This window comes from Procambarus clarkii, chromosome 54 (genome assembly GCF_040958095.1).
Source record: "Procambarus clarkii isolate CNS0578487 chromosome 54, FALCON_Pclarkii_2.0, whole genome shotgun sequence".
Lineage (NCBI taxonomy): Eukaryota > Metazoa > Arthropoda > Malacostraca > Decapoda > Cambaridae > Procambarus > Procambarus clarkii.
Genome location: NC_091203.1, coordinates 21313066 through 21337065, shown reverse-complemented (window position 1 = coordinate 21337065; position 24000 = coordinate 21313066). Strand labels below are relative to the sequence as shown.

The window sequence follows — 24000 nt, the reverse complement described above, 5'->3', positions numbered from 1 at the left end:
GTACTATATGACCAGTGTTGCTCTCCCAGTACTATAGGACCAGTGTTGCTCTCCCAGTACTATAGGACCAGTGTTGCTCTCCCAGTACTGTAGCACCAGTGTTGCTCTCCCAGTACTATAGGACCAGTGTTGCTCTCCCAGTACTGTAGTACCAGTGTTGGTCTCCCAGTACTGTAGGACCAGTGTTGGTCTCCCAGTACTGTAGCACCTGTGTTGCTCTCCCAGTACTGTAGCACCAGTGTTGGTCTCCCAGTACTCTAGGACCATTGTTGCTCTCCCAGTACATAGCACCAGTGTTGGTCTCCCAGTACTGTAGTACCAGTGTTGGTCTCCCAGTACTGTAGCACCAGTGTTGCTCTCCCAGTACTGTAGCACCAGTGTTGGTCTCCCAGTACTGTAGCACCAGTGTTGGTCTCCCAGTTCTGTAGCACCAGTGTTGCTCTCTCAGTACTGTAGGACCAGTGTTGCTCTCTCAGTACTGTAGCACCAGTGTTGGTCTCCCAGTACTGTAGGACCAGTGTTGCTCTCCCAGTACTATAGGACCAGTGTTGCTCTCCCAGTACTATAGGACCAGTGTTGCTCTCCCAGTACTGTAGTACCAGTGTTGGTCTCCCAGTACTGTAGGACCAGTGTTGGTCTCCCAGTACTGTAGCACCAGTGTTGCTCTCCCAGTACTGTAGAACCAGTGTTGGTCTCTCAGTACTGTAGGACCAGTGTTGCTCTCCCAGTACTGTAGTACCAGTGTTGGTCTCCCAGTACTGTAGGACCAGTGTTGCTCTCCCAGTACTATAGGACCAGTGTTGCTCTCCCAGTACTGTAGGACCAGTGTTGCTCTCCCAGTACTGTAGCACCAGTGTTGCTCTCCCAGTACTGTAGCACCAGTGTTGGTTTCTCAGTACTGTAGCACCAGTGTTGGTCTCCCAGTACTGTAGCACCAGTGTTGGTCTCTCAGTCCTATAGGACCAGTGTTGTACTCTCAGTACTGTAGCACCAGTGTTGGTTTCTCAGTACTGTAGCACCAGTGTTGGTCTCCCAGTACTGTAGCACCAGTGTTGGTCTCTCAGTCCTATAGGACCAGTGTTGTACTCTCAGTACTGTAGCACCAGTGTTGGTCTCTCAGTACTGTAGCACCAGTGTTGGCCTCCCAGTACTATAGGACCAGTGTTGGTCTCCCAGTACTATAGGACCAGTGTTGGTCTCCCAGTACTATAGGACCAGTGTTGGTCTCCCAGTACTATAGGACCAGTGTTGGCCTCCCAGTACTATAGGACCAGTGTTGGTCTCCCAGTACTATAGGACCAGTGTTGGTCTCCCAGTACTGTAGCACCAGTGTTGGCCTCCCAGTACTATAGGACCAGTGTTGGTCTCCCAGTACTATAGGACCAGTGTTGGCCTCCCAGTACTATAGGACCAGTGTTGGTCTCCCAGTACTATAGGACCAGTGTTGGTCTCCCAGTACTATAGGACCAGTGTTGGTCTCCCAGTACTATAGGACCAGTGTTGGTCTCCCAGTACTATAGGACCAGTGTTGGTCTCCCAGTACTGTTGCACCAGTGTTGGTCTCCCAGTACTATAGGACCAGTGTTGCTTTCCCAGTACTATAGGACCAGTGTTGCTCTCCCAGTACTGTAGGACCAGTGTTGGTCTCCCAGTACTGTAGCACCAGTGTTGGTCTCCCAGTACTGTAGGACCAGTGTTGCTCTCCCAGTACTGTAGCACCTGTGTTGCTCTCCCAGTACTGTAGCACCAGTGTTGGTCTCCCAGTACTGTAGGACCAGTGTTGCTCTCCCAGTACTATAGGACCAGTGTTGCTCTCCCAGTACTATAGGACCAGTGTTGCTCTCCCAGTACTATAGGACCAGTGTTGCTCTCTCTGTACTATAGGACCAGTTTTGCTCTCCCAGTACTATAGGACCAGTGTTGCTCTCCCAGTACTATAGGACCAGTGTTGGTCTCCCAGTACTGTAGTACCAGTGTTGCTCTCCCAGTACTATAGGACCAGTGTTGGTCTCCCAGTACTGTAGCACCAGTGTTGGTCTCCCAGTACTGTAGGACCAGTGTTGCTCTCCCAGTACTGTAGCACCTGTGTTGCTCTCCCAGTACTGTAGCACCAGTGTTGGTCTCCCAGTACTGTAGCACCAGTGTTGGTCTCCCAGTACTGTAGCACCTGTGTTGCTCTCCCAGTACTGTAGCACCAGTGTTGGTCTCCCAGTACTGTAGCACCAGTGTTGGTCTCCCAGTACTGTAGGACCAGTGTTGCTCTCCCAGTACTGTAGCACCTGTGTTGGTCTCCCAGTACTGTAGGACCAGACAACAGCTGTTCAGATAATTACATTTCCAAGGTGTGAATACTGGAGTCATTAATGTTTACATTCCTGTATTATTGCTGTAATTTTATAGGTGTTATTACTGTTATTTTTAAAGGTTATTTCTGGTGTTATTTCTGGTGTAATTGTTGTTATTTACACCGGTGTTATTACTGATATTAAAGCAAGTGTTATTGATGGTGTTATTTTCTGCTGGTGTTATTACTGGTGTTATTAATTGTGATATAATTCATAATAATATCTTATCACAGACTTAGAAATATGGGATAAAAACCCACACTATTGTATTTGTGTGTTTTTTATGTAAATGTTTACACCAAGTCTCTCGAACTCTCATGTGTCCTTTTTGTAACTATTTGTAACTCGTGAGTTACTATCTGTAACTCCTAAGTTACGTTACTATCTGTAACTCCTAAGTTACTATTTGTAACTCCTAAGTTACGTTACTATCTGTAACTCCTAAGTTACTATTTGTAACTCCTAAGTTACTATCTGTAACTCCTAAGTTATTATTTGTAACTCCTAAGTTACGTTACTATCTGTAACTCCTAAGTTACTATCTGTAACTCCTAAGTTATTATCTGTAACTCCTAAGTTACTATCTGTAACTCCTAAGTTATTATCTGTAACTCCTAAGTTACTATCTGTAACTCCTAAGTTACTATCTGTAACTCCTAAGTTACTATCTGTAACTCCTAAGTTACTATCTGTAACTCCTAAGTTACTATCTGTAACTCCTAAGTTACTATCTGTAACTCCTAAGTTACTATCTGTAACTCCTAAGTTACTATTTGTAACTCCTAAGTTACTATCTGTAACTCCTAAGTTACTATTTGTAACTCCTAAGTTACTATCTGTAACTCCTAAGATACTATCTGTAACTCCTAAGATACTATCTGTAACTCCTAAGTTACTATTTGTAACTCCTAAGTTACTATCTGTAACTCCTAAGTTACTATCTGTAACTCCTAAGTTACTATCTGTAACTCCTAAGTTACTATCTGTAACTCCTAAGATACTATCTGTAACTCCTAAGTTACTATTTGTAACTCCTAAGTTACTATCTGTAACTCCTAAGTTACTATCTGTAACTCCTAAGTTACTATCTGTAACTCCTAAGATACTATCTGTAACTCCTAAGTTACTATTTGTAACTCCTAAGTTACTATCTGTAACTCTTAAGATACTATCTGTAACTCCTAAGATACTATCTGTAACTCCTAAGTTACTATCTGTAACTCTTAAGATACTATCTGTAACTCCTAAGATACTATCTGTAACTCCTAAGTTACTATTTGTAACTCCTAAGATACTATCTGTAACTCTTAAGATACTATCTGTAACTCCTAAGATACTATCTGTAACTCCTAAGTTACTATCTGTACCTCCTAAGTTACTATCTGTAACTCCTAAGTTACTATCTGTAACTCCTAAGATACTATCTGTAACTCCTAAGATACTATCTGTAACTCTTAAGATACTATCTGTAACTCCTAAGATACTATCTGTAACTCCTAAGATACTATCTGTAACTCTTAAGATACTATCTGTAACTCCTAAGTTACTATTTGTAACTCCTAAGATACTATCTGTACCTCCTAAGATACTATCTGTAACTCTTAAGATACTATCTGTAACTCCTAAGTTACTATTTGTAACTCCTAAGATACTATCTGTACCTCCTAAGTTACTATCTGTAACTCCTAAGTTACTATCTGTAACTCCTAAGATACTATCTGTACCTCCTAAGATACTATCTGTAACTCTTAAGATACTATCTGTAACTCCTAAGTTACTATTTGTAACTCCTAAGATACTATCTGTACCTCCTAAGTTACTATCTGTAACATGTTAAACTGCCAGTGTTAACATCAGTCCGCATAACGAGACTATAAAATATTAACGTTCCAGTTAATGTAATTAACTTGAACAAATATTTTGGGAAATTGGCATAAAACTGTTCCAAGCTCATTTTGACATGTGTGTCATGTCAGTTATAGTTATAATTATAGTTATAATTATATAAGATAATTTTCCGCTTAAAATATAGAATATAAAAGCCATGCATACTAAATGATAAGGTTAAGGGAACTGGAAAATAGAACTTTTGGCAAAAATCTATGGAAAAGATGTTGAGTGGATGGATCACTGTCTATTCCTCCTTGCCCCGTCCAATCCCTAATCCTTATTTTGACCCCTCTTCCAAGTGCTCAACCCGTTCTCGCACTTGCTTATAGTCAATATTGGCTTATTTAATAAGTACATATGTGACATGCTAATTGATGTGAATATTTTAGTTTACCTTGAAAAGCTTCATAGAAAACACCGACCTCACCTAACCTTCTTAGTATGTTAAGATAAGCATCTTATTGCTTCTTAATTACAATTATTACTTAACCTATACCGTTGATAGTTTAAGTAATAATTGTAAATAAGAAGCAATAAGATGCTTATCTTAACATACTAAGAAGGTTAGGTAAGGTCAGTGTTTTCTATGAAGCTTTTCAAGGTAAACTAAAATATTCACAATCAATTAGTATGTCACATATGCACTTATTAAATAAGCCAATATTGACTATAAGCAAGTGCGAGAACGGGTTGAAGTGCTACATAGTTGCAATGGCTTGACGCTTTGTCCTGATAGTTCCAGTCCCCCCTTCCCTTCACTGCCTCAGATCAGGAACAGTCTCCGTGGTGTAGTGGTAAGACACTCGCCTGGTGTTCCGCGAGCGCTTTGTCATGGGTTCGTATCCTGGCCGGGGAGGATTTACTGGGCGCAATTCCTTAACTGTAGCCTCTGTTTAACTCAACAGTAAAATGTGTACTTGGTTGTAACAACAATTCTTCGCGGCGGGGATCATATTCCAGGGACCATAGGATTAAGGACTTGCCCGAAACCCTACGCGTACTAGTGGCTGTACAAGAATGTAACAACTCTTGTATATATCTCAAAAAAAAGAAAAAAAGATGAAACTGGAGAACACAGTCTTAGTATGTAATTACAGCGATAAGGAACACGGAAGATTTTACCGTAAGCTGTAAAGTCTTACAGTACAAGCTTGTAGCTCTGACAACCAGAAACATTTGCCTTTGGAAATAGAATGTACTCACCTAATGTTTTACTAGTTGTGTTTACTAGTTGTGTTTACTAGTTGTGTTTACTAGTTGTGTTTACTAGTTGTGTTTACTAGTTGTGTTTACTAGTTGTGTTTACTAGTTGTGTTTACTAGTTGTGTTTACTAGTTGTGTTTACTAGTTGTGTTTACTAGTTGTGTTTACTAGTTGTGTTTTTACGGGGGTTGAGCTTTGCTCTTTCGGCCCGCCTCTCAACTGTCAATCAACTGTTCACTAACTACTACTACTATTTTTTTTTTCTCTCCACACCACACACACACACACCTCCCAGGAAGCAGCCCGTGACAGCTGACTAACTCCCAGGTACCTATTTACTGCTAGGTAACAGGGGCATTCAGGGTGAAAGAAACTTTGCCCATTTGTTTCTGCCTCGTGCGGGAATCGAACCCGCGCCACAGAATTACGAGTCCTGCGCGCTATCCACCAGGCTACCAGGCCCCCTCACGAGGTGTGTCAATGTCTCTTTCCTCTCCCATGTGATGTCTGTAAGAGATAGTCACTGCGTGAATAATTATTTCCATTCCAAATGTCTGCTTAGCGTTATATCCACAAATATATTATCTTGAGGTTATCTTGAGATAATTTCGGGGCTTAGTGTCCCCGCGGCCCGGTCCTCGATTCGGCCTCCACCCCCCAGGAAGCAGCCCGTGACAGATGACTGATTCCCAGGTACCTATTTGCTGCTAGGTAACAGGGGGCATCAGGGGTGAAAGAAACTCTGCGCATTGTTTCTCGCCGCCGCCCGGGATTGAGCCCGGGACCACAGGATCACGCGTCCAGTGTTCTGTCCGCTCAGCCGCCGGCTCCCAAATGACTATAAAAGTCATCTCCCTTATGATGACTATGAAACTATCATCTTAACAACACTATTGAACAAAATATTTAACTAAATAGTCATTTACATTCTGGCTGGCGATCTGGACACTTATAACTTTTTAATTTAAGTGTGAAACTTGTTACTTAAAACGACGCTGCAGGCGAGGAGTCACAATAACGGGGCTGAAGTATGTTGACCAGACCACACACTAGAAGGTGAAGGGACGACGACGTTTCGGTCCGTCCTGGACCATTCTCAAGTCGAAACGTCGTCGTCCCTTCACCTTCTAGTGTGTGGTCTGGTCAACATTGTATGATTTCATTGTGTGAATTTTCTCAAGTCGATTAACGACGCAGTTTCGTTTAAGAGCAACGAACACGATTCAGAACAGAGGTGCTCATATGGCACCTCTGTTCTTTCCAAAGTGTCTAACACTTTGGAGAGAAGAGTGATCTCTCAGTGCCTCCAAAGTGTTTAACAATACTGAGGTCTCCAAACACTTTACACCTCTGCTAAGTAGACGAGTGGATCCTATAACCCCTATATCAGTATATATATCTTACAATGTCTGCAAATTACCTGTCACACGGAGTAATATACCATATAAATTTGTTTTATAACATTGATTTATTATTTGATTTAATCTCTATTATAGAGAGTCAACATCTGCTATTTTTGGTCCCATTTTATGTGCCATATTCCCCTTACTTTACTGCTAGTAAGTTGTGAGCCAATACAGCTCATATTTTATGATCTAGCTGTATTACTACCAAAGATTCAATAGAGCCGGTCGGCCGAGCGAACAGCACGCTGTCCTTGTGATCCTGTGGTTCTGGGTTCGATCCCAGGCGCCGGCGAGAAACAATGGGCAGAGTTTCTTTCACCCTATGCTCCTGTTACCTAGCAGTAAAATAGGTACCTGGGTGTTAGTCAGCTGTCACGGGCTGCTTCCTGGGGATGGAGGCCTGGTCGAGGACCGGGCCGCGGGGACACTAAAGCCCCGAAATCATCTCAAGATAACCTCAAGAAGACAATACAAGCGGTACAATTTTGGCAAAGTGCTTTAGATTAGATTCTTTTAACTCAACTTACTCGTGGAATTCAGGTCTCAAACTAAGTGTTCAGATGAAGGTTTTCTAATGCAATTCTTTCTTAAACAAACGCCAGTATGAGGATTTTTGTTTATACTGACACGTGGTGGCAAACAGCGTTGTTTAACAGTCAATGTCTAACTTTGAGTAGATGTGAACAATGGGACCTGCCTGTGTTGACCTTGGTCAGTTGACCTGCTAATGGTGACCTTAGCAAGCTAAACTGCTAACGGTGATCTTAATACGCTAAACTGCTAACGATGATCTTAATAAGCTAAACTGCTAACGGTGATCTTAATAAGCTAAACTGCTAACGATGATCTTAATAAGCTAAACTGCTAACGGTGATCTTAATACGCTAAACTGCTAACGATGATCTTAATAAGCTAAACTGCTAACGGTGATCTTAATACACTAAACTGCTAACGGTGATCTTAATAAGCTAAACTGCTAACGATGATCTTAATAAGCTAAACTGCTAACGGTGATCTTAATACGCTAAACTGCTAACGGTGATCTTAATACCCTAAACTGCTAACGGTGATCTTAATACGCTAAACTGCTAACGGTGATCTTAATACGCTAAACTGCTAACGATGATCTTAATAAGCTAAACTGCTAACGGTGATCTTAATACGCTAAACTGCTAACGGTGATCTTAATACGCTAAACTGCTAACGATGATCTTAATAAGCTAAACTGCTAACGGTGATCTTAATACGCTAAACTGTTAACGATGATCTTAATACGCTAAACTGCTAACGGTGATCTTAATACGCTAAACTGTTAACGATGATCTTAATACGCTAAACTGTTAACGATGATCTTAATACGCTAAACTGCTAACGGTGATCTTAATACGCTAAACTGCTAATGCAGGAAATTCTGGAGAGGTAACTATAGTGTCCATTCTCTCGCCCCAATCTCCGGCCAGGCTTGATGTCCTACACTTGAAGATATAATTCACTAATGAATATCTTTTTCTTTTAAGGAAATTGCCCATCCAGCAAACCATACCATAGTTACGTCACTTTTCACACACCAAGGAAGACTGAGGTTCTGCATGAGGAACCGGACAAGACAAGGCTCATCACCTCGACACGTTTAAAATACTGATAAAAATTGAAGATTAGAATTCAGACCACAGGTCTGAAGGGTCCAATGTAACTCTCAAGAGCTTCAAGCTCTTGAATACCAGAATATAAGGCACAAAGCTGAAGATAATGGGAATAATGGGACCTGTAGTCCTCGGAAGAGCCTACTCAAGGCCAACAGAAATGGGTACCAACATATATATGGTTGGTACCCATTCAGGACAATCGCATTAGTTCTATTTTTCCATTGAAGTGCCAATCACTGGCCACCTGAACTTAGCAAGATATGTGAGCTAAGTTGTAATACAGTACAACTTAGGAGTAAGTGATGTTACAGAGGATAGCAGCACGTCATTAGGGAGAGCAGGATACGAGGAGCTGGATGTTATGGAGAAGTTACTCTCGCAGAGAGATGGATGATAGGAAGGATCTCAATGCTGTTGACATCCAACTGATGTTGCATTAGTTGTGTGTTCAGTGTGTTCAGTGTGTGTGTGTGTGTGTGTGTGTGTGTGTGTGTGTGTGTGTGTGTTCAGTGTGTGTGTTCAGTGTGTGTGTTTTCAGTGTGTGTGTGTTCAGTGTGTGTGTTTTCAGTGTGTGTGTGTTCAGTGTGTGTGTGTTCAGTGTGTGTGTTCAGTGTGTGTGTTTTCAGTGTGTGTGTGTTCAGTGTGTGTGTGTTCAGTGTTTGTGTTCAGTGTGTGTGAATCAGGTTCATCCGAGAATCTGTCGATGAGCTCAATTTCAAAGGCGCTAAACAGCTCTAAATTCCATGTTAAGTTAAATCCATAAGTCTCATTATTAAAATTGTCTTGTCTTCATCATTTTGATTTCCTTTACCAATATACAACAAAATCAATAAATTGTTGTCATAAATGCTCATACATTTATGCGTGTAAATCACGAAGAAATTAACACGTGATGAATAATGTGATGGTATAAAACCACGAAAGAATAACTAAGCGAACTTTCGTGTTAATCAACTCATCAACTCGTGTTAATCAACTCAACTCAACTCGCCAGGTATCAACCAGGTATCAGGTACCAGGTACCAGATATCATCAAATAAAGTACATAACTTCTCCATCACAAATAATTTCAGCTCATTTATATATACCTAAAGGAGGTAAAAATCATATCACACAAAATTATTATAATTAAACATTAATCAAGATATAATTCAGAAAATTTACTTGTCAATAATTTCTAACAAAATCATAACAGTTATGGCTGGAGAGAAGATTTTTATATATTAAAAAAATGAAACATATTGTTATAAAAGCTGAATACATCAAGAATCATATTACCATTTCCAATTAGACAATGCAGGCAATTTGAAGGGTATCTAATATAAACTAATTACTCAACGAGGCTGATATAAATCTAATCATCCTCAATATCATTCTGAACACACTGCCAATGTAACACAGATCTGATTTTAATAGGATTTAAAATTTACTTGTGAGTAATTACCAAATGATTCCAATTATGTGGCAGGAGGTCCCCTCTCCCTGGAGGGGAGAGGAGCCGGTCGGCCGAGCGGACAGCACGCTGGACTCGTAATTCTGTGGCGCGGGTTCGATTCCCGCACGAGGCAGAAACAAATGGGCAAAGTTTCTTTCACCCTGAATGCCCCTGTTTCCTAGCAGCAAAATAGGTACCTGGGTGTTAGTCAGCTGTCACGGGCTGCTTCCTGGGGGTGGAGGCCTGGTCGAGGACCGGGCCGCGGGGACACTAAAGCCCCGAAATCATCTCAAGATAACCTCCCTCCCTTTGAATTCTCTGTTGATTAGTAGTTTTAGTCATTCCTGCTACAACCCGTTCTCGCACTTTTTGCTTTAGTCAATATTGGCTTATTTAATAAGTGCATATGTGACATACTAATTGATTGTGAATATTTTAGTTTACCTTGAAAAGCTTTATAGAAAACACCGACCTCACCTAACCTTCTTAGTATGTTAAGATAAGCATATTATTGCTTCTTAATTACAATTATTACTTAACCTATACCGTTGATAGTTTAAGTAATCACTCATTCTTAAGTTACAGTTTCTAAGTTGATTGTTAGGGGAAAAGTCTGAATATTCGGTGATAAGAATGTGTCAGGTCCTCAGTTATCAGCAATTTGTGTTCAACTTTACATCATTCAATGGAAGCCGACATTGAACAATTTTGAACTTCAATGAACATTGAACTTTGTTCATTGTTGTGTCTCCTGTCTTTTGTAATGTATCCATCAATGACTATAAAGCCGTGAGTGACAGTATTAGCAGCGGTGAGTGACAGCACTTACAGCCGTGAGTAACAGCACTTACAGCCGCGAGTAACAGCACTTACACCCGCGAGTAACAGCACTCACAGCCGTGAGTAACAGCACTTACAGCCGTGAGTAACAGCACTTACACCCGTGAGTAACGCCACTCACAGCCGTGAGAAACAGCACTCACAGCCGTGAGTGACTGATGGAGTCGCCTGAGAGATCTTACACATTAGCAGCGATCATTAATATATTACAGCAGTGCCCGATTATGTACCTTTTATTGGTCAATACAACTTTTATTCCTTTTATGGAGCAATTCAGCTTTTGTACCAATGATGGAGTGTTGATTTTGTATAGAACAGGAATGGACTGGTGAGTGGTAGTGGCTGTGTGAAGTATATTGGCTCTTGTCGGCGCTTTTGTGCCCTGTACGGGCTATTTTGTCGGCGCTTTTGTGCCCTGTATGGGCTATTTTGTCGGCGCTTTTGTGCCCTATATGGGCTATTTTGTCGGCGCTTTTGTGCCCTATATGGGCTATTTTGTCGGCGCTTTTGTGCCCTATATGGGCTATTTTGTCGGCGCTTTTGTGCCCTGTACGGGCTATTTTGTCGACGCTTTTGTGCCCTGTACGGGCTATTTTGTCGACGCTTTTGTGCTCTGTATGGGCTATTTTGTCGGCGTTTTTGTGCCCTGTACGGGCTATTTTGTCGGCGATTTTGTGCCCTGTACGGGCTATTTTGTCGACGCTTTTGTGCCCTGTACGGGCTATTTTGTCGACGCTTTTGTGCTCTGTATGGGCTATTTTGTCGACGCTTTTGTGCTCTGTATGGGCTATTTTGTCGGCGTTTTTGTGCCCTGTACGGGCTATTTTGTCGGCGATTTTGTGCCCTGTACGGGCTATTTTGTCGGCGATTTTGTGCCCTGTACGGGCTATTTTGTCGGCGATTTTGTGCCCTGTACGGGCTATTTTGTCGACGCTTTTGTGCCCTGTACGGGCTATTTTGTCGACGCTTTTGTGCCCTGTACGGGCTATTTTGTCGGCGATTTTGTGCCCTGTACGGGCTATTTTGTCGACGCTTTTGTGCTCTGTACGGGCTATTTTGTCGACGCTTTTGTGCCCTGTACGGGCTATTTTGTCGGCGCTTTTGTGCCCTGTACGGGCTATTTTGTCGACGATTTTGTGCTCTGTACGGGCTATTTTGTCGACGCTTTTGTGCCCTGTACGGGCTATTTTGTCGGCGATTTTGTGCCCTGTACGGGCTATTTTGTCGACGCTTTTGTGCTCTGTACGGGCTATTTTGTCGACGCTTTTGTGCCCTGTATGGGCTATTTTGTCGGCGCTTTTGTGCCCTGTACGGGCTATTTTGTCGACGATTTTGTGCTCTGTACGGGCCATTTTGTCGGCGCTTTTTGGATTTCTAGCCCCACACGGCTCCCCCGGGTGCCGTATATCTTCTTCACCGAGGATATGGGATCCCTTGTATATTGATATTACAAAATATACAGTATTATATAGGACCGCCGTACGTATATGGAAGAGTGATAAGATAAGAACATAAGAACAAAGGTAACAAAGGGAACAAAGGTATTGGCCCATACGAGGCAGCTCCTATCTATAACCACCCAATCCCACTCATATACATGTCCAACCCGCGCTTGAAACAATCGAGGGACCCCACCTCCACCACGTTACGCGGCAATTGGTTCCACAAATCAACAACCCTGTTACTGAACCAGTATTTACCCAAGTCTTTCCTAAATCTAAACTTATCCAATTTATATCCATTGTTTCGTGTTCTGTCTTGTGTTGATATTTTTAACATGGACCGTAGGCCTGCGTAGAGGCGTTTGGTGGAGGTCGTGTAGATGGGCCTCTGGTGGGTTACTCTCTCCTGTGTAGAGTAGGCTCCAATGGTTGTTCTGAAGTGTTACTAAGTGTTACTGAAGTGTTACATGTGCTGAAGTGTTACTGATGTGTTACATGTGCTGAAGTGTTACGTGTGCTGAAGTGTTACTGAAGTGTTACATGTGCTGAAGTGTACTGAGTGTTACTGAAGTGCTACGTGTGTTGAAGTGTTACTGAAGTGCTACATGTGCTGAAGTGTAACTAAGTGTTACTGAAGTGTTACTAAGTGTTACTGAAGTGTTACTAAGTGTTACTGAAGTGTTACGTATGTTGAAGTGTTACGTGTGCTGAAGTGTTACATGTGCTGAAGTGTACTGAGTGTTACTGAAGTGCTACGTGCGTTGAAGTGTTACTGAGTGTTACTGAAGTGCTACATGTGCTGAAGTGTTACTAAGCTGTTCGGTTAACACTTTCCTTCGCTGGTAGACCATAATTGCCTTAGGTTCGTTTCTTCAAACTGTAGATGGCCACTTATTATCCTAGCTATTTTAGGTTCAAATTATCCTAGAAGGATATTGATGAGCCTAAACACGGACTAGGCTTATTGAGGTTCATTTTGAATACTATCATAATAGGCTGTGTAGCCCTTGGCCGACAGAGAGCTGTTTCAGTCCTCCACTCACAGACACGTAAGTTATCGGACCAATCACTAAACGCCACGCTTGACACACTTGTTTGAACGACTGTATTGACAAATTCATAACTCTGTTATCAATTCTGTATTGATTATTTTTGTTATTTTTTGAATTTGAATTCATTGTAACGGTTCCTAAGATGGTTTAAGATTTGTAGCACAATAAGCCTATCCACAGCACCATTTTTATTGTCTTCTTCTATTAATTTATTGGTTGATACCTGGTTGATGGGGTTCTGGGAGTTGTTCTACTCCCCAAGCCCGGCCCGAGGCCAGGCTTGACTTGTGAGAGTTTGGTCCACCAGGCTGTTGCTTGGAGCGGCCCGCAGGCCCACATACCCACCACAGTCCGGTTGGTCCGGTACTCCTTGAAGAAAACAATCTAGTTTTCTCTTGAAGATGTCCACGGTTGTTAAGGCAATATTTCTTGTGCTCGCTGGGAGGATGTTGAACAACCGCGGACCTCTGATGTGTATACAGTGTTCTCTGATTGTGCCTATGGCACCTCTGCTCTTCACTGGACCTCTGATGTTCATACAGTGTTCTCTAATTGTGCCTATGGCACCTCTGCTCTTCACTGGACCTCTGATGTTCATACAGTGTTCTCTGATTGTGCCTATGGCACCTCTGTTCTTCACTGGACCTCTGATGTTTATACAGTGTTCTCTGATTGTGCCTATGGCACCTCTGCTCTTCACTGGTTCTATTTTTCATTTTCTTCCATATCGTTCACTCCAGTACGTTGTTATTTTACTGTGTAGATTTGGGACCTGTCTCTCCAGTATTTTCCACGTGTATATTATTTGGTATCTCTCTCTCGTCTCCTTTCTAGTGAGTACATTTGGAGAGTTTTGAGACCATCCCAATAATTTAGGTATTTTATCTCGTCTATGTATGCCGTATATGTTCTCTGTATTCCCTTAATTTCAGCAATCTCTCCTGCTCTGAAGGAGGAAGTGAGTACTGAGTAGTACTCAAGACAAGACAACACAAGTGACTTGAAGAGTACAACCATTGTGACGGGATCCCTGGATTTGAAAGTTCTCGTAATCCATCCTATCATGTTTGTGGCTGACGCAATATTTGCTTGGTTATGCTCCCTAAACGTTAGGTCGTCAGACATCATCCCCTGGTATAGGTACTGGTTGGGCTGGTTGCAAGGTGTGAGTGAATATACTCCTCTCCCTCTGCCTTCACTCGCTCTCCTAATATTTTGCTTATCATGGTTTGATAACCTTCCTTATTCTGTGATAATGACATCTTTTGTTCTATTCTCATAGGTGTGGTCTGATCAACCAGGCTGTGACTCATACGTCAGGCTGCGAGCAGCCGCGTCCAACATCCTGGTTGATCAGTCCGGCAACCAGGAGGCCTGGTCGACGACCGGGCCGCGGGGACGCTAAGCCCCGGAAGCACCTCAAGGTAACCTCAAGATAAGGTGGTAAATTCCTTTCTCCCAGACATATTAGATTACTGTATCGCATGTTACTGTACCTTACCTCCTGGGGTAAGGAAGATTATCATTATCCTAAGTTATATATATCAGAAAACTCTTTACCCCTGAAGGATTCGAACCCTGACAGCTAGCCCTGGAAACACAAACCGAAACTGTCTCTATTTTCCGCTTGTTACAACTTGTAATAAAGTTGTTACATCTTGGCTTAACGTGTTTATGACGTATTAGAACGTTGTTAGAACTTGCTATGTTGGTTGTTATAACTAGTTAGGAGGTGTTAACACTTGTTCGAACGTTGTACCAACGTCGTAGTTTCGGTGTGTGTTTGGCGGGAGGGCTCCTTGCCCCTTGGTGAGTCCAGTACTGTTACCACTAGACCACACTGACTGTACAAAAGAATTGAAAGTCGTTTGACCCTTAACCTAATGATCTTGGTGACCTTTTGGGGCACAGATATTTCACCAATCACTTCATTATGCTGTGGTAACGTGAGGGTAATGTCGTGCCTAATAGCCAGAACGCACTACTCGGCCTAGTATGCAAGACCCGATTTGCCTAATAGGCAGAGTGATTTTAGTTAAAAAAAAATGTTCCAGTTGATGTATTTGAATTAATATTATGATATAATTCTAGGAACAGGAATTATTGATTTAATTATGTTAGTTTAAGTTAGGTTTGGTTAGGTTAGTTTAAGATAGGTTAGGTTAGGTTAGGTTAGGTTAGGTTAGGTTAGGTTAGGCTAAGATAGGTTAGGTTAGGTTAGTTTAAGATAGGTTAGGTTAGGTTAGGTTAGGTTAGGTTAGGTTAGGTTAGGCTAAGATAGGTTAGGTTAGGTTAGGTTAGGTTAGGCTAAGATAGGTTAGGTTAGGTTAGATTAGGTTAGGCTAAGATAGGTTAGGTTAGGTTAGGTTAGGTTAGGTTAGGTTAGGCTAAGATAGGTTAGGTTAGGTTAGGTTAGGTTAGGCTAAGATAGGTTAGGTTAGGTTAGGTTAGGTTAGGTTAGGCTAAGATAGGTTAGGTTAGGTTAGGTTAGGTTAGGCTAAGATAGGTTAGGTTAGGTTAGATTAGGTTAGGCTAAGATAGGTTATGTTAGGTTAGGTTAGGTTAGGTTAGGTTAGGCTAAGATAGGTTTGGTTTGGTCATATTTCTACGTTAGTTTCAACTCAAATCAAAAACTCATATATAATATAATGGAAAGCTTTATTATTTTATATGAAAAATAATTAAAAAAAATATTTAAGTTACCGAAAACTTGGCTTATTAGGCAAAACGGGTCCAAATATATATATAAATTAGAAGAGCTTACCTACCATTGAATAGGGTTATATACAGTCCTTATTGGTGAGGTGTATGATCGTAGTGTATGGATGGATAACACCCAACCAAGCCACACTCACACACACACACACACACACGCACGCAAATACACGCCATCAACCACGACGCAATGAACACAGAGAACTTGCTCGCACAAGTTGGGGTAGAGAGCGGAGCGTGACGGACCGCCTCTCACGCCGGGAGAGAGTCAACTGAGGCTTTGGGGCGCTCTCCACCTCCAACTGCGCCCGCAATGTACACACACACGCCACACACGCACGCACGCACGCACGCACTGACACACACACACACACACACACACACACACACACACACACACACACACACACACACACACACACACACACATGTAGGGGCCTCGTAGCCTGGTGGATAGCGCGCAGGATTCGTAATTTTGTGGCGAGGGTTCGATTCCCGCACGAGGCAGAAACAAATGGGCAAAGTTTCTTTCACCCTGAATGCCCCTGTTACCTAGCAGTAAATAGGTACCTGGGAGTTAGTCAACTGTCACGGGCTGCTTCCTGGGGTGTGTGTGTGTGTGTGTGGTGTGGGGAAAAAAATAGTTAGTAAACAGTTGATTGACAGTTGAGAGGCGGGCCGAAAGAGCAAAGCTCAACCCCCGCAAAAACACAACTAGTAAACACACACACACACACTATCCTTACACCCTGATGCATCTGTCCAGTTAGCAGTAAATAGGTACCTGGGAGATTGACGGCTGCTACGGGCTGCTTCATGTACTCACCTAGTTGTGCTTGCGGGGGTTGAGCTTTGGCTCTTTGGTCCCGCCTCTAAACTGTCAATCAACAGGTGTACAGGTTCCTGAGCCTACTGGGCTCTATCATATCTACACTTGAAACTGTGTATGGAGTCAGCCTCCATCACATCACTGCCTAATGCATTCCATCTGTTAACTACTCTGACACTGAAAAAATCTTTCTAACGTTTCTGTGGCTCATCTGGGTACTAAGTTTCCACCTGTGTCCCCTTGTGTGTGTGTGTGTACTCACCTAGTTGTACTTACCTAGTTGTGCTTGCGGGGGTTGAGCTCTGGCTCTATGGTCCCGCCTCTCAACTGTCAATCAACAGGTGTACAGGTTCCTGAGCCTATTGGGCTCTATCATATCTACACTTGAAACTGTGTATGGAGTCAGCCTCCACCATATTGCTTCCTAATGCATTCCATTTGTCAACCACTCTGACACTAAAAAAGTTCTTTCTAATATCTCTGTGGCTCATTTGGGCACTCAGTTTCCACCTGTGTCCCCTAGTGCGTGTGCCCCTTGTGTTAAATAGCCTATCTCTATCAACCCTGTCGATTCCCTTGAGAATCTTGAATGTGGTGATCATGTCCACCCTAACTCTTCTGTCTTCCAACGAAGTGAGGTTCAATTCCCGTAGTCTCTCCTCGTAGCTCATACCTCTCAGCTCGGGTACTAGTCTGGTGGCAAACCTTTGAACCTTTTCCAGTTTAGTCTTATGCTTGACTAGATATGGACTCCATGCTGGAGCCGCATACTCCAGGATATACTGTGTGTGTGTGTGTGTGTGTGTGTGTGTGTGTGTGTGTGTGTGTGTGTGTGTGTGTGTGTGTGTGTGTGTGTGTGTGTGTGTGTTAGAGAAATATATGTAGTAGACATAATAGGGGAAAATAGACCGGTTAGAAAAGCGGGGTTCAAGAGCTTATAGCTCGATTCTGCAGGCACAGATAGTAAATATAATTAGGAAATAGAATACACAAATACACTTTCCACACAGTCCCATCCACCCACACACACTCACACTCACACTACCCACACACACTCACATACACACTACCCACACACACTCACATACACACTACCCACACACACTCACAAACACACTACCCACACACACTCACATACACACTACCCACACACACTCACAAACACACTACCCACACACACTCACAAACACACTACCCGCACACACTCACATACACACTACCCACACACACCCACATACACACTACCCACACACACTCACATACACACTACCCACACACACTCACATACACACTACCCACACACACTCACACTACCCACCCACCTACTACCTTTATCAGTAGTCATATATAACCCACCACCGAACGACAGAAGACCCAGACAGGAATATGATGGAAACAACATGGCCACCATCAATATAATAGAGAGAGCAGCTTATGTGGCTAATAGGAACGGATCCAGACTACTAATCATGAGAGACTTCAACCATGGGAAAATAGATTGGGGGAACAGAGACCCACATGGAGGCCCAGACACATGGAGAGCTAAGCTGCTGGACGTAGCAACAAGAAACTTTGTAAGTCAACACATCAAAGGACAAGACAAGAATGAGAGGAGAGGATGAACCAGCAATGCTTGAGCTGATATTCACCCTGAATGAGTCGGATTTAAGCTGGATGCTTCCCTGGGAATGAGTGATCACAGTGTACTGATATTTGAGTACCTGGTAGAGCTAGGAGTAATCTTCCCCCCCCCCCAAAAAGGTCTAAAAAACAAAGGACTGATGAACCGAAAGGGGAATTATGAGAAAATGAGAAAATTCCTAAGAGAGATACAGTGGTACACAACTCAGATCTAAGACCGTACAAGACATGATGGACTATGTCACCCAAAAGTGTCAGGAGGCAGTAAACAGGTTTATCCCAGCCCAAAAGAAAAAACCCAGAAGTAAAGAATGTTCCATGGTTTAAAAGGACATGTATGGAAGCAAAGGAGCTGAACAAAAGGGCATATCTTATCTTGAGGTTATCTTGAGATGATTTCGGGGCTTTTAGTGTCCCCGCGGCCCGGTCCTCGACCAGGCCTCCACCCCCAGGAAGCAACCCGTGACAGCTGACTAACACCCAAGTACCTATTTACTGCTAGGTAACAGGGGCATTCAGGGTGAAAGAAACTCTGCCCATTTGTTTCTGCCTCGTGCGGGAACTCTGCCCATTTGTTTCTGCCTCGTGCGGGAATCGAACCCGCGCCACAGAATTACGAGTCCTGCGCGCTATCCACCAGGCTACGAGGCCCCTTGGAGGAACTTCCGGAATAACAGAACAGCTGAAAGCAGAGAGAGATACCAGAGAACCAGGAATGTTCTATTATTAGAAATAAATATTAGAAAGAACTTTTTTAGTGTCAGAGTGGTTGACAGATGGAATGCATTAGGCAGTGATGTGGTGGAGGCTGACTCCATACACAGTTTCAAATGTAGATATGATAGAGCCCAGTAGGCTCAGGAACCTGTACACCAGTTGATTGACGGTTGAGAGGCGGGACCAAAGAACCGAAGCTCAACCCCCCACGCAAGCACAACTAGGTGAGTACACATGCACCCAATTCCCACACCCACCCATCCACATACACGCCACCTCCACCCACCCATACACCCACGTACACACCCACCCATCTACATCCGCCCACACACCCACACACACCCGCCCACAAACCTCTACCTGCACACATGTGTTTCAGCCTCAGAGCCTTATGGGAATAAACAACATTAAAGATGAGATGATGCACAGGCTAGGGAGAAGCAGCATGGCTATAAGACTCGGGGATAAAGCCATCCAAGAAGCAGACGAAGAGAGGAACAAGAATTGTTGCTACAACAGTGGCAAGTTCTGCAAGAGCAAAGACACTAACATAAGTTAGAATCAGGGAAAATACTGAAGAAAAAGTTGGATGATATGAGGAAACACTGTAAGAGATAGAGAGAGTAAACATTAAATATGAGGAGAAATATGAGAGATACTGAAGGCACTGAGAGCCAGAGAGTTAGATAAAGATGATAAAAAAATGTCAAGAAATTGCAGAAACAGATAAGAAATTTAAAGAAGAATTGGCATATGTGGGTACCTACTGGAAGTGCTATGTGGCAGAAGTAAGTAAATTATGTGAGAGATAACTTCTTAAGCTGATGATTATGGCCTGGTTGAGGACCGGGCCGCGGGGACACTAAGCCCCGAAACCATCTCAAGGTATCTGAAGGTAAGCTGGGAGAAGAAGTAAGAAGTAAAGCAACAGAGGTCGCTGATATATATATATATATATATATATAAATATATATATATATATATATATATATATATATATATATATATATATATATATATATATATATATATATATATATATATATATATATATGCTCTTATTGGTCGCCCGGATGGTATCACAGTGAACCCCTGGAAGAATGGCAAGCAGTTGGTATGGGACTACATGTGCGTATCAACCCTGGCTAACACCTACATTAACCTCAGTGTTGCACAACCAGGTGGCGCTGCCACCCACAGGGAAGCAGCCAAATCCCGTAAGTATAGAGAACTGGATCACCACTACAATTTTGTCCCATTGCTTCTGAGACACTCGGCGCCTGGGGTAAAAGTGCTACCAGTTTTTTGAAGGAACTGGGTTCTAGGCTCATTGAAACAACAAGGGACCCTAGAGATGCCAGCTTTCTTTTCCAGCGCCTCAGCGTGGCGATACAGAGGGGAAATGCGCACTGCATCCAGGGTTCCTGCCCGCCATCTGAGGAGCTGGAGGAACTCGACAACCTATGATAACCATCTTTGTAACCTATATGTAACTTCTTTTTTGTAACAAAGTTCAAATAAAGCAAATATATATATGTGTACATACAAAATAATGGGGGTGGTAGGAGAAGATAATATTTGTGTTCAGTGAGAAACCACAAGGTCTGCTCTGAATACTTTTTATTTTCTTCTCCGAGGCTATGGGTCCCCACATTGGCACCAGAGGTGGTACCCCTCACAAATTAAAATATATATATATATATATATATATATATATATATATATATATATATATATATATATATATATATATATATATATATATATATATATATATATATAACTGAAAACTCACACCCCAGAAGTGACTCGAACCCATACTGCCAGGAGCAACGCAACTGGTATGTACAGGGACGCCTTAATCCGCTTGACCATCACGACCAGACATAAGGAAATGATAGCCGAAGCTATTTGAACCACTTCCCCGCCGGCACTCGGATGGTAATCTTGGGCATAGCATTTTATCAAATCACCTCATTCTTTGGGGCACACGTGAGGAACACAAATGCAAACAAGCCTGAATGGTCCCCAGGACTATATGCAACTGAAAACTCACACCCCAGAAGTGACTCGAACCCATACTGCCAGGAGCAACGCAACTGGTATGTACAGGACGCCTTAATCCGCTTGACCATCACGACCGGACATAAGGAAGTGATAGCCGAAGCTATTTGAACCACTTCCCCGCGTGGTCAAGTCGTGATGGTCAAGCCGATTAAGGCGTCCCTGTACATACCAGTTGCGTTCCTCCTGGCAGTATGGGTTCGAGTCACTTCTGGGGTGTGAGTTTTCAGTTGTATATAGTTCTGGGGACCATTCAGGCTTGTTTGCATTTGTGTTCCTCACGTGTGCCCCAAAGAATGAGGTGATTTGATAAAATGCTATGCCCAAGATTACCATCCGAGTGCCGGCGGGGAAGTGGTTCAAATAGCTTCGGCTATCACTTCCTTATGTCCGGTCGTGATGGTCAAGCGGATTAAGGCGTCCCTGTACATACCAGTTGCGTTGCTCCTGGCAGTTTGGGTTCGAGTCACTTCTGGGGTGTGAGTTTTCAGTTGTATATAGTCCTGGGGACCATTCAGGCTTGTTTGCATATATATATATACATATATATATATATATATATATATATATATATATATATATATATATATATATATATATATATATATATATATATACATAGCTTTAACGAACGAAACTACATAAGAGAAAATTTTAACAAACAAGAAGAAACTGCAAAAATGTAAATGAAAACAAAAAGGTTGTTTCTACAGAGGGATGAGACAATGAATGAGAGAAGCATAGCACCCGACAGTACAAAGAGGCAAAGGGAGAGAGTAGGGAACTGGGAAGCTACAGTCTCCAACCTAAAAATCTCAGAGGGGAGTGGGGAATCCTCCACCAGCAGTTCTGCAACCTACAGAGAGATGAAATACCCACAACTTCCACCCCAATGAAACCCCCCGAACCCTAAGCCCTCCTTGCTCCTATTCAACGTCCACTCTGTTCCATTCCCAACCTCCCTCCCTCTCTACGCAAGCCTGGGTAGGACCAACGCCCCCCTCCCCTACTATGATGAAAGACTGAGAGAATTGGATGTTACCACACATAAGGAGAGATAGGGGGGGACATGATAACAACATTTAATATTCTGAGTGAAATAGACAAAGTAGACAAAGCACGATTGTTCAAAGCTAGGAACAGCAGAACAAGCGGGGCCATAGATGGAAACTGGAGACGCAAATGAGTCATTTAGACATCAGAAAGAACCTTTCCAGTGTTAGTAAATGGAATAGATTAGGTGCAGAATTCGTTGAAGCAAATTTGATCCAAAGTTTTAAGTGTAAATATGATATAAGAGTGAGAAATGAATCAATGCTGTATTCTACGAACGTTCAGAAGGATGGGCTATGAGCCTAGCTCAACCCTGCAAGCATATATAGGTGAGTACATCCAGGTGAGCACACACTCCTAGATAGGGGGGGGGCCTGACAGCTGAGTGGACAGTGTTTCAGATTCGTAGTCCTGAGGTTCCGGGTTCGATCCCGGTGAAAGTGGAAACAAATGGGTATAGTTTCTTTCACCCTTATGCGCCTGTTATCTAGTAGTAAATAGGTACCAGGGAGTTAGACAGCTGCTTCGGGCTGCTTCCTGGGGGGTGTTTGTGTGTGAGTTAAAAAAAAATCGTTGATTGACAGTTGAGAGGCGGGCCGAAAGAGCAGAACTCTACCCCCGCAAGCACAACTAGATGAACACACACACACACACACACACACACACACACACACACACATGAAGTGTAATGTAATGAAGATAGGTGTAGGGAGCAGGAGGCCAGATACAAGGTATCATCTGGGAGAGGAAATTCTTCAGGAGTCAGAGAAGGAAAAAGACTTGGGGGTTGATATCACGCCAGACCTGTCTCCTGCAGCACATATCAAGAGGATAACATCAGCGGCATATGCCAGGCTGGTCAACATACGCACGGCCTTCAGAAACTTGTGTAAAGAATCATTCAGAACTTTGTATACCACATATGTCAGACCAATCCTGGAGTATGCAGCTCCAGCATGGAGTCCATATCTAGTCAAGCATAAGACTAAACTGGAAAAGGTTCAAAGGTTTGCCACCAGACTAGTACCCGAGCTGAGAGGTATGAGCTACGAGGAGAGACTACGGGAATTAAACCTCACTTCGCTGGAAGACAGAGGAGTTAGGGGGGACATGATCACCACATTCAAGATTCTGAAGGGAATTGATAGGGTAGATAAAGACAGTCTATTTAACACAAGGGGAACACGCACAAGGGGACACAGGTGGAAACTGAGTGCCCAAATGAGCCACAGAGATATTAGAAAGAACTTTTTTAATGTCAGAGTGGTTGACAAATGGAATGCATTAGGAAGTGATGTGGTGGAGGCTGACTCCATACACAGTTTCAAATGTAGATATGATAGAGCCCAATAGGCTCAGGAATCTGTACACCTGATGATTGACGGTTGAGAGGCGGGGCCAAAGAGCCAGAGCTCAACCCCCGCAAACACAACTAGGTGAGTACTCACACACACACACACACACACACACACACACACACACACACACACACACACACACACATGAGTTACGAGGAAAGGCTGCGGGAAATGCACCTTACGACACTGGAAGACAGAAGAGTAAGGGGAGACATGATCACAACCTACAAAATCCTCAGAGGGATCGACCGGGTAAACAAAGATAAACTGTTCAACACTGGTGGGACGCGAACAAGGGGACACAGGTGGAAACTGAGTACTCAGATGAGCCACAGAGACGTTAGAAGGAACTTTTTTAGTGTCA

At 43.0% G+C, this 24000-nt stretch overlaps 1 protein-coding gene across 1 annotated transcript in view; it reads right to left on the bottom strand.

Annotated features, from left to right (window-relative positions):
• The window catches only part of LOC138352558 (zwei Ig domain protein zig-8-like), a 155658-nt gene extending 139420 nt beyond the window's left edge, over positions 1–16238 (bottom strand). The window contains exon 1 of the mRNA XM_069305048.1: positions 16190–16238. The gene's annotated coding sequence lies outside the window, so the exon portion shown is untranslated. The remainder of the gene's footprint in view (positions 1–16189) is intronic.
• Between the last annotated feature and the right edge of the window lie 7762 nt (positions 16239–24000).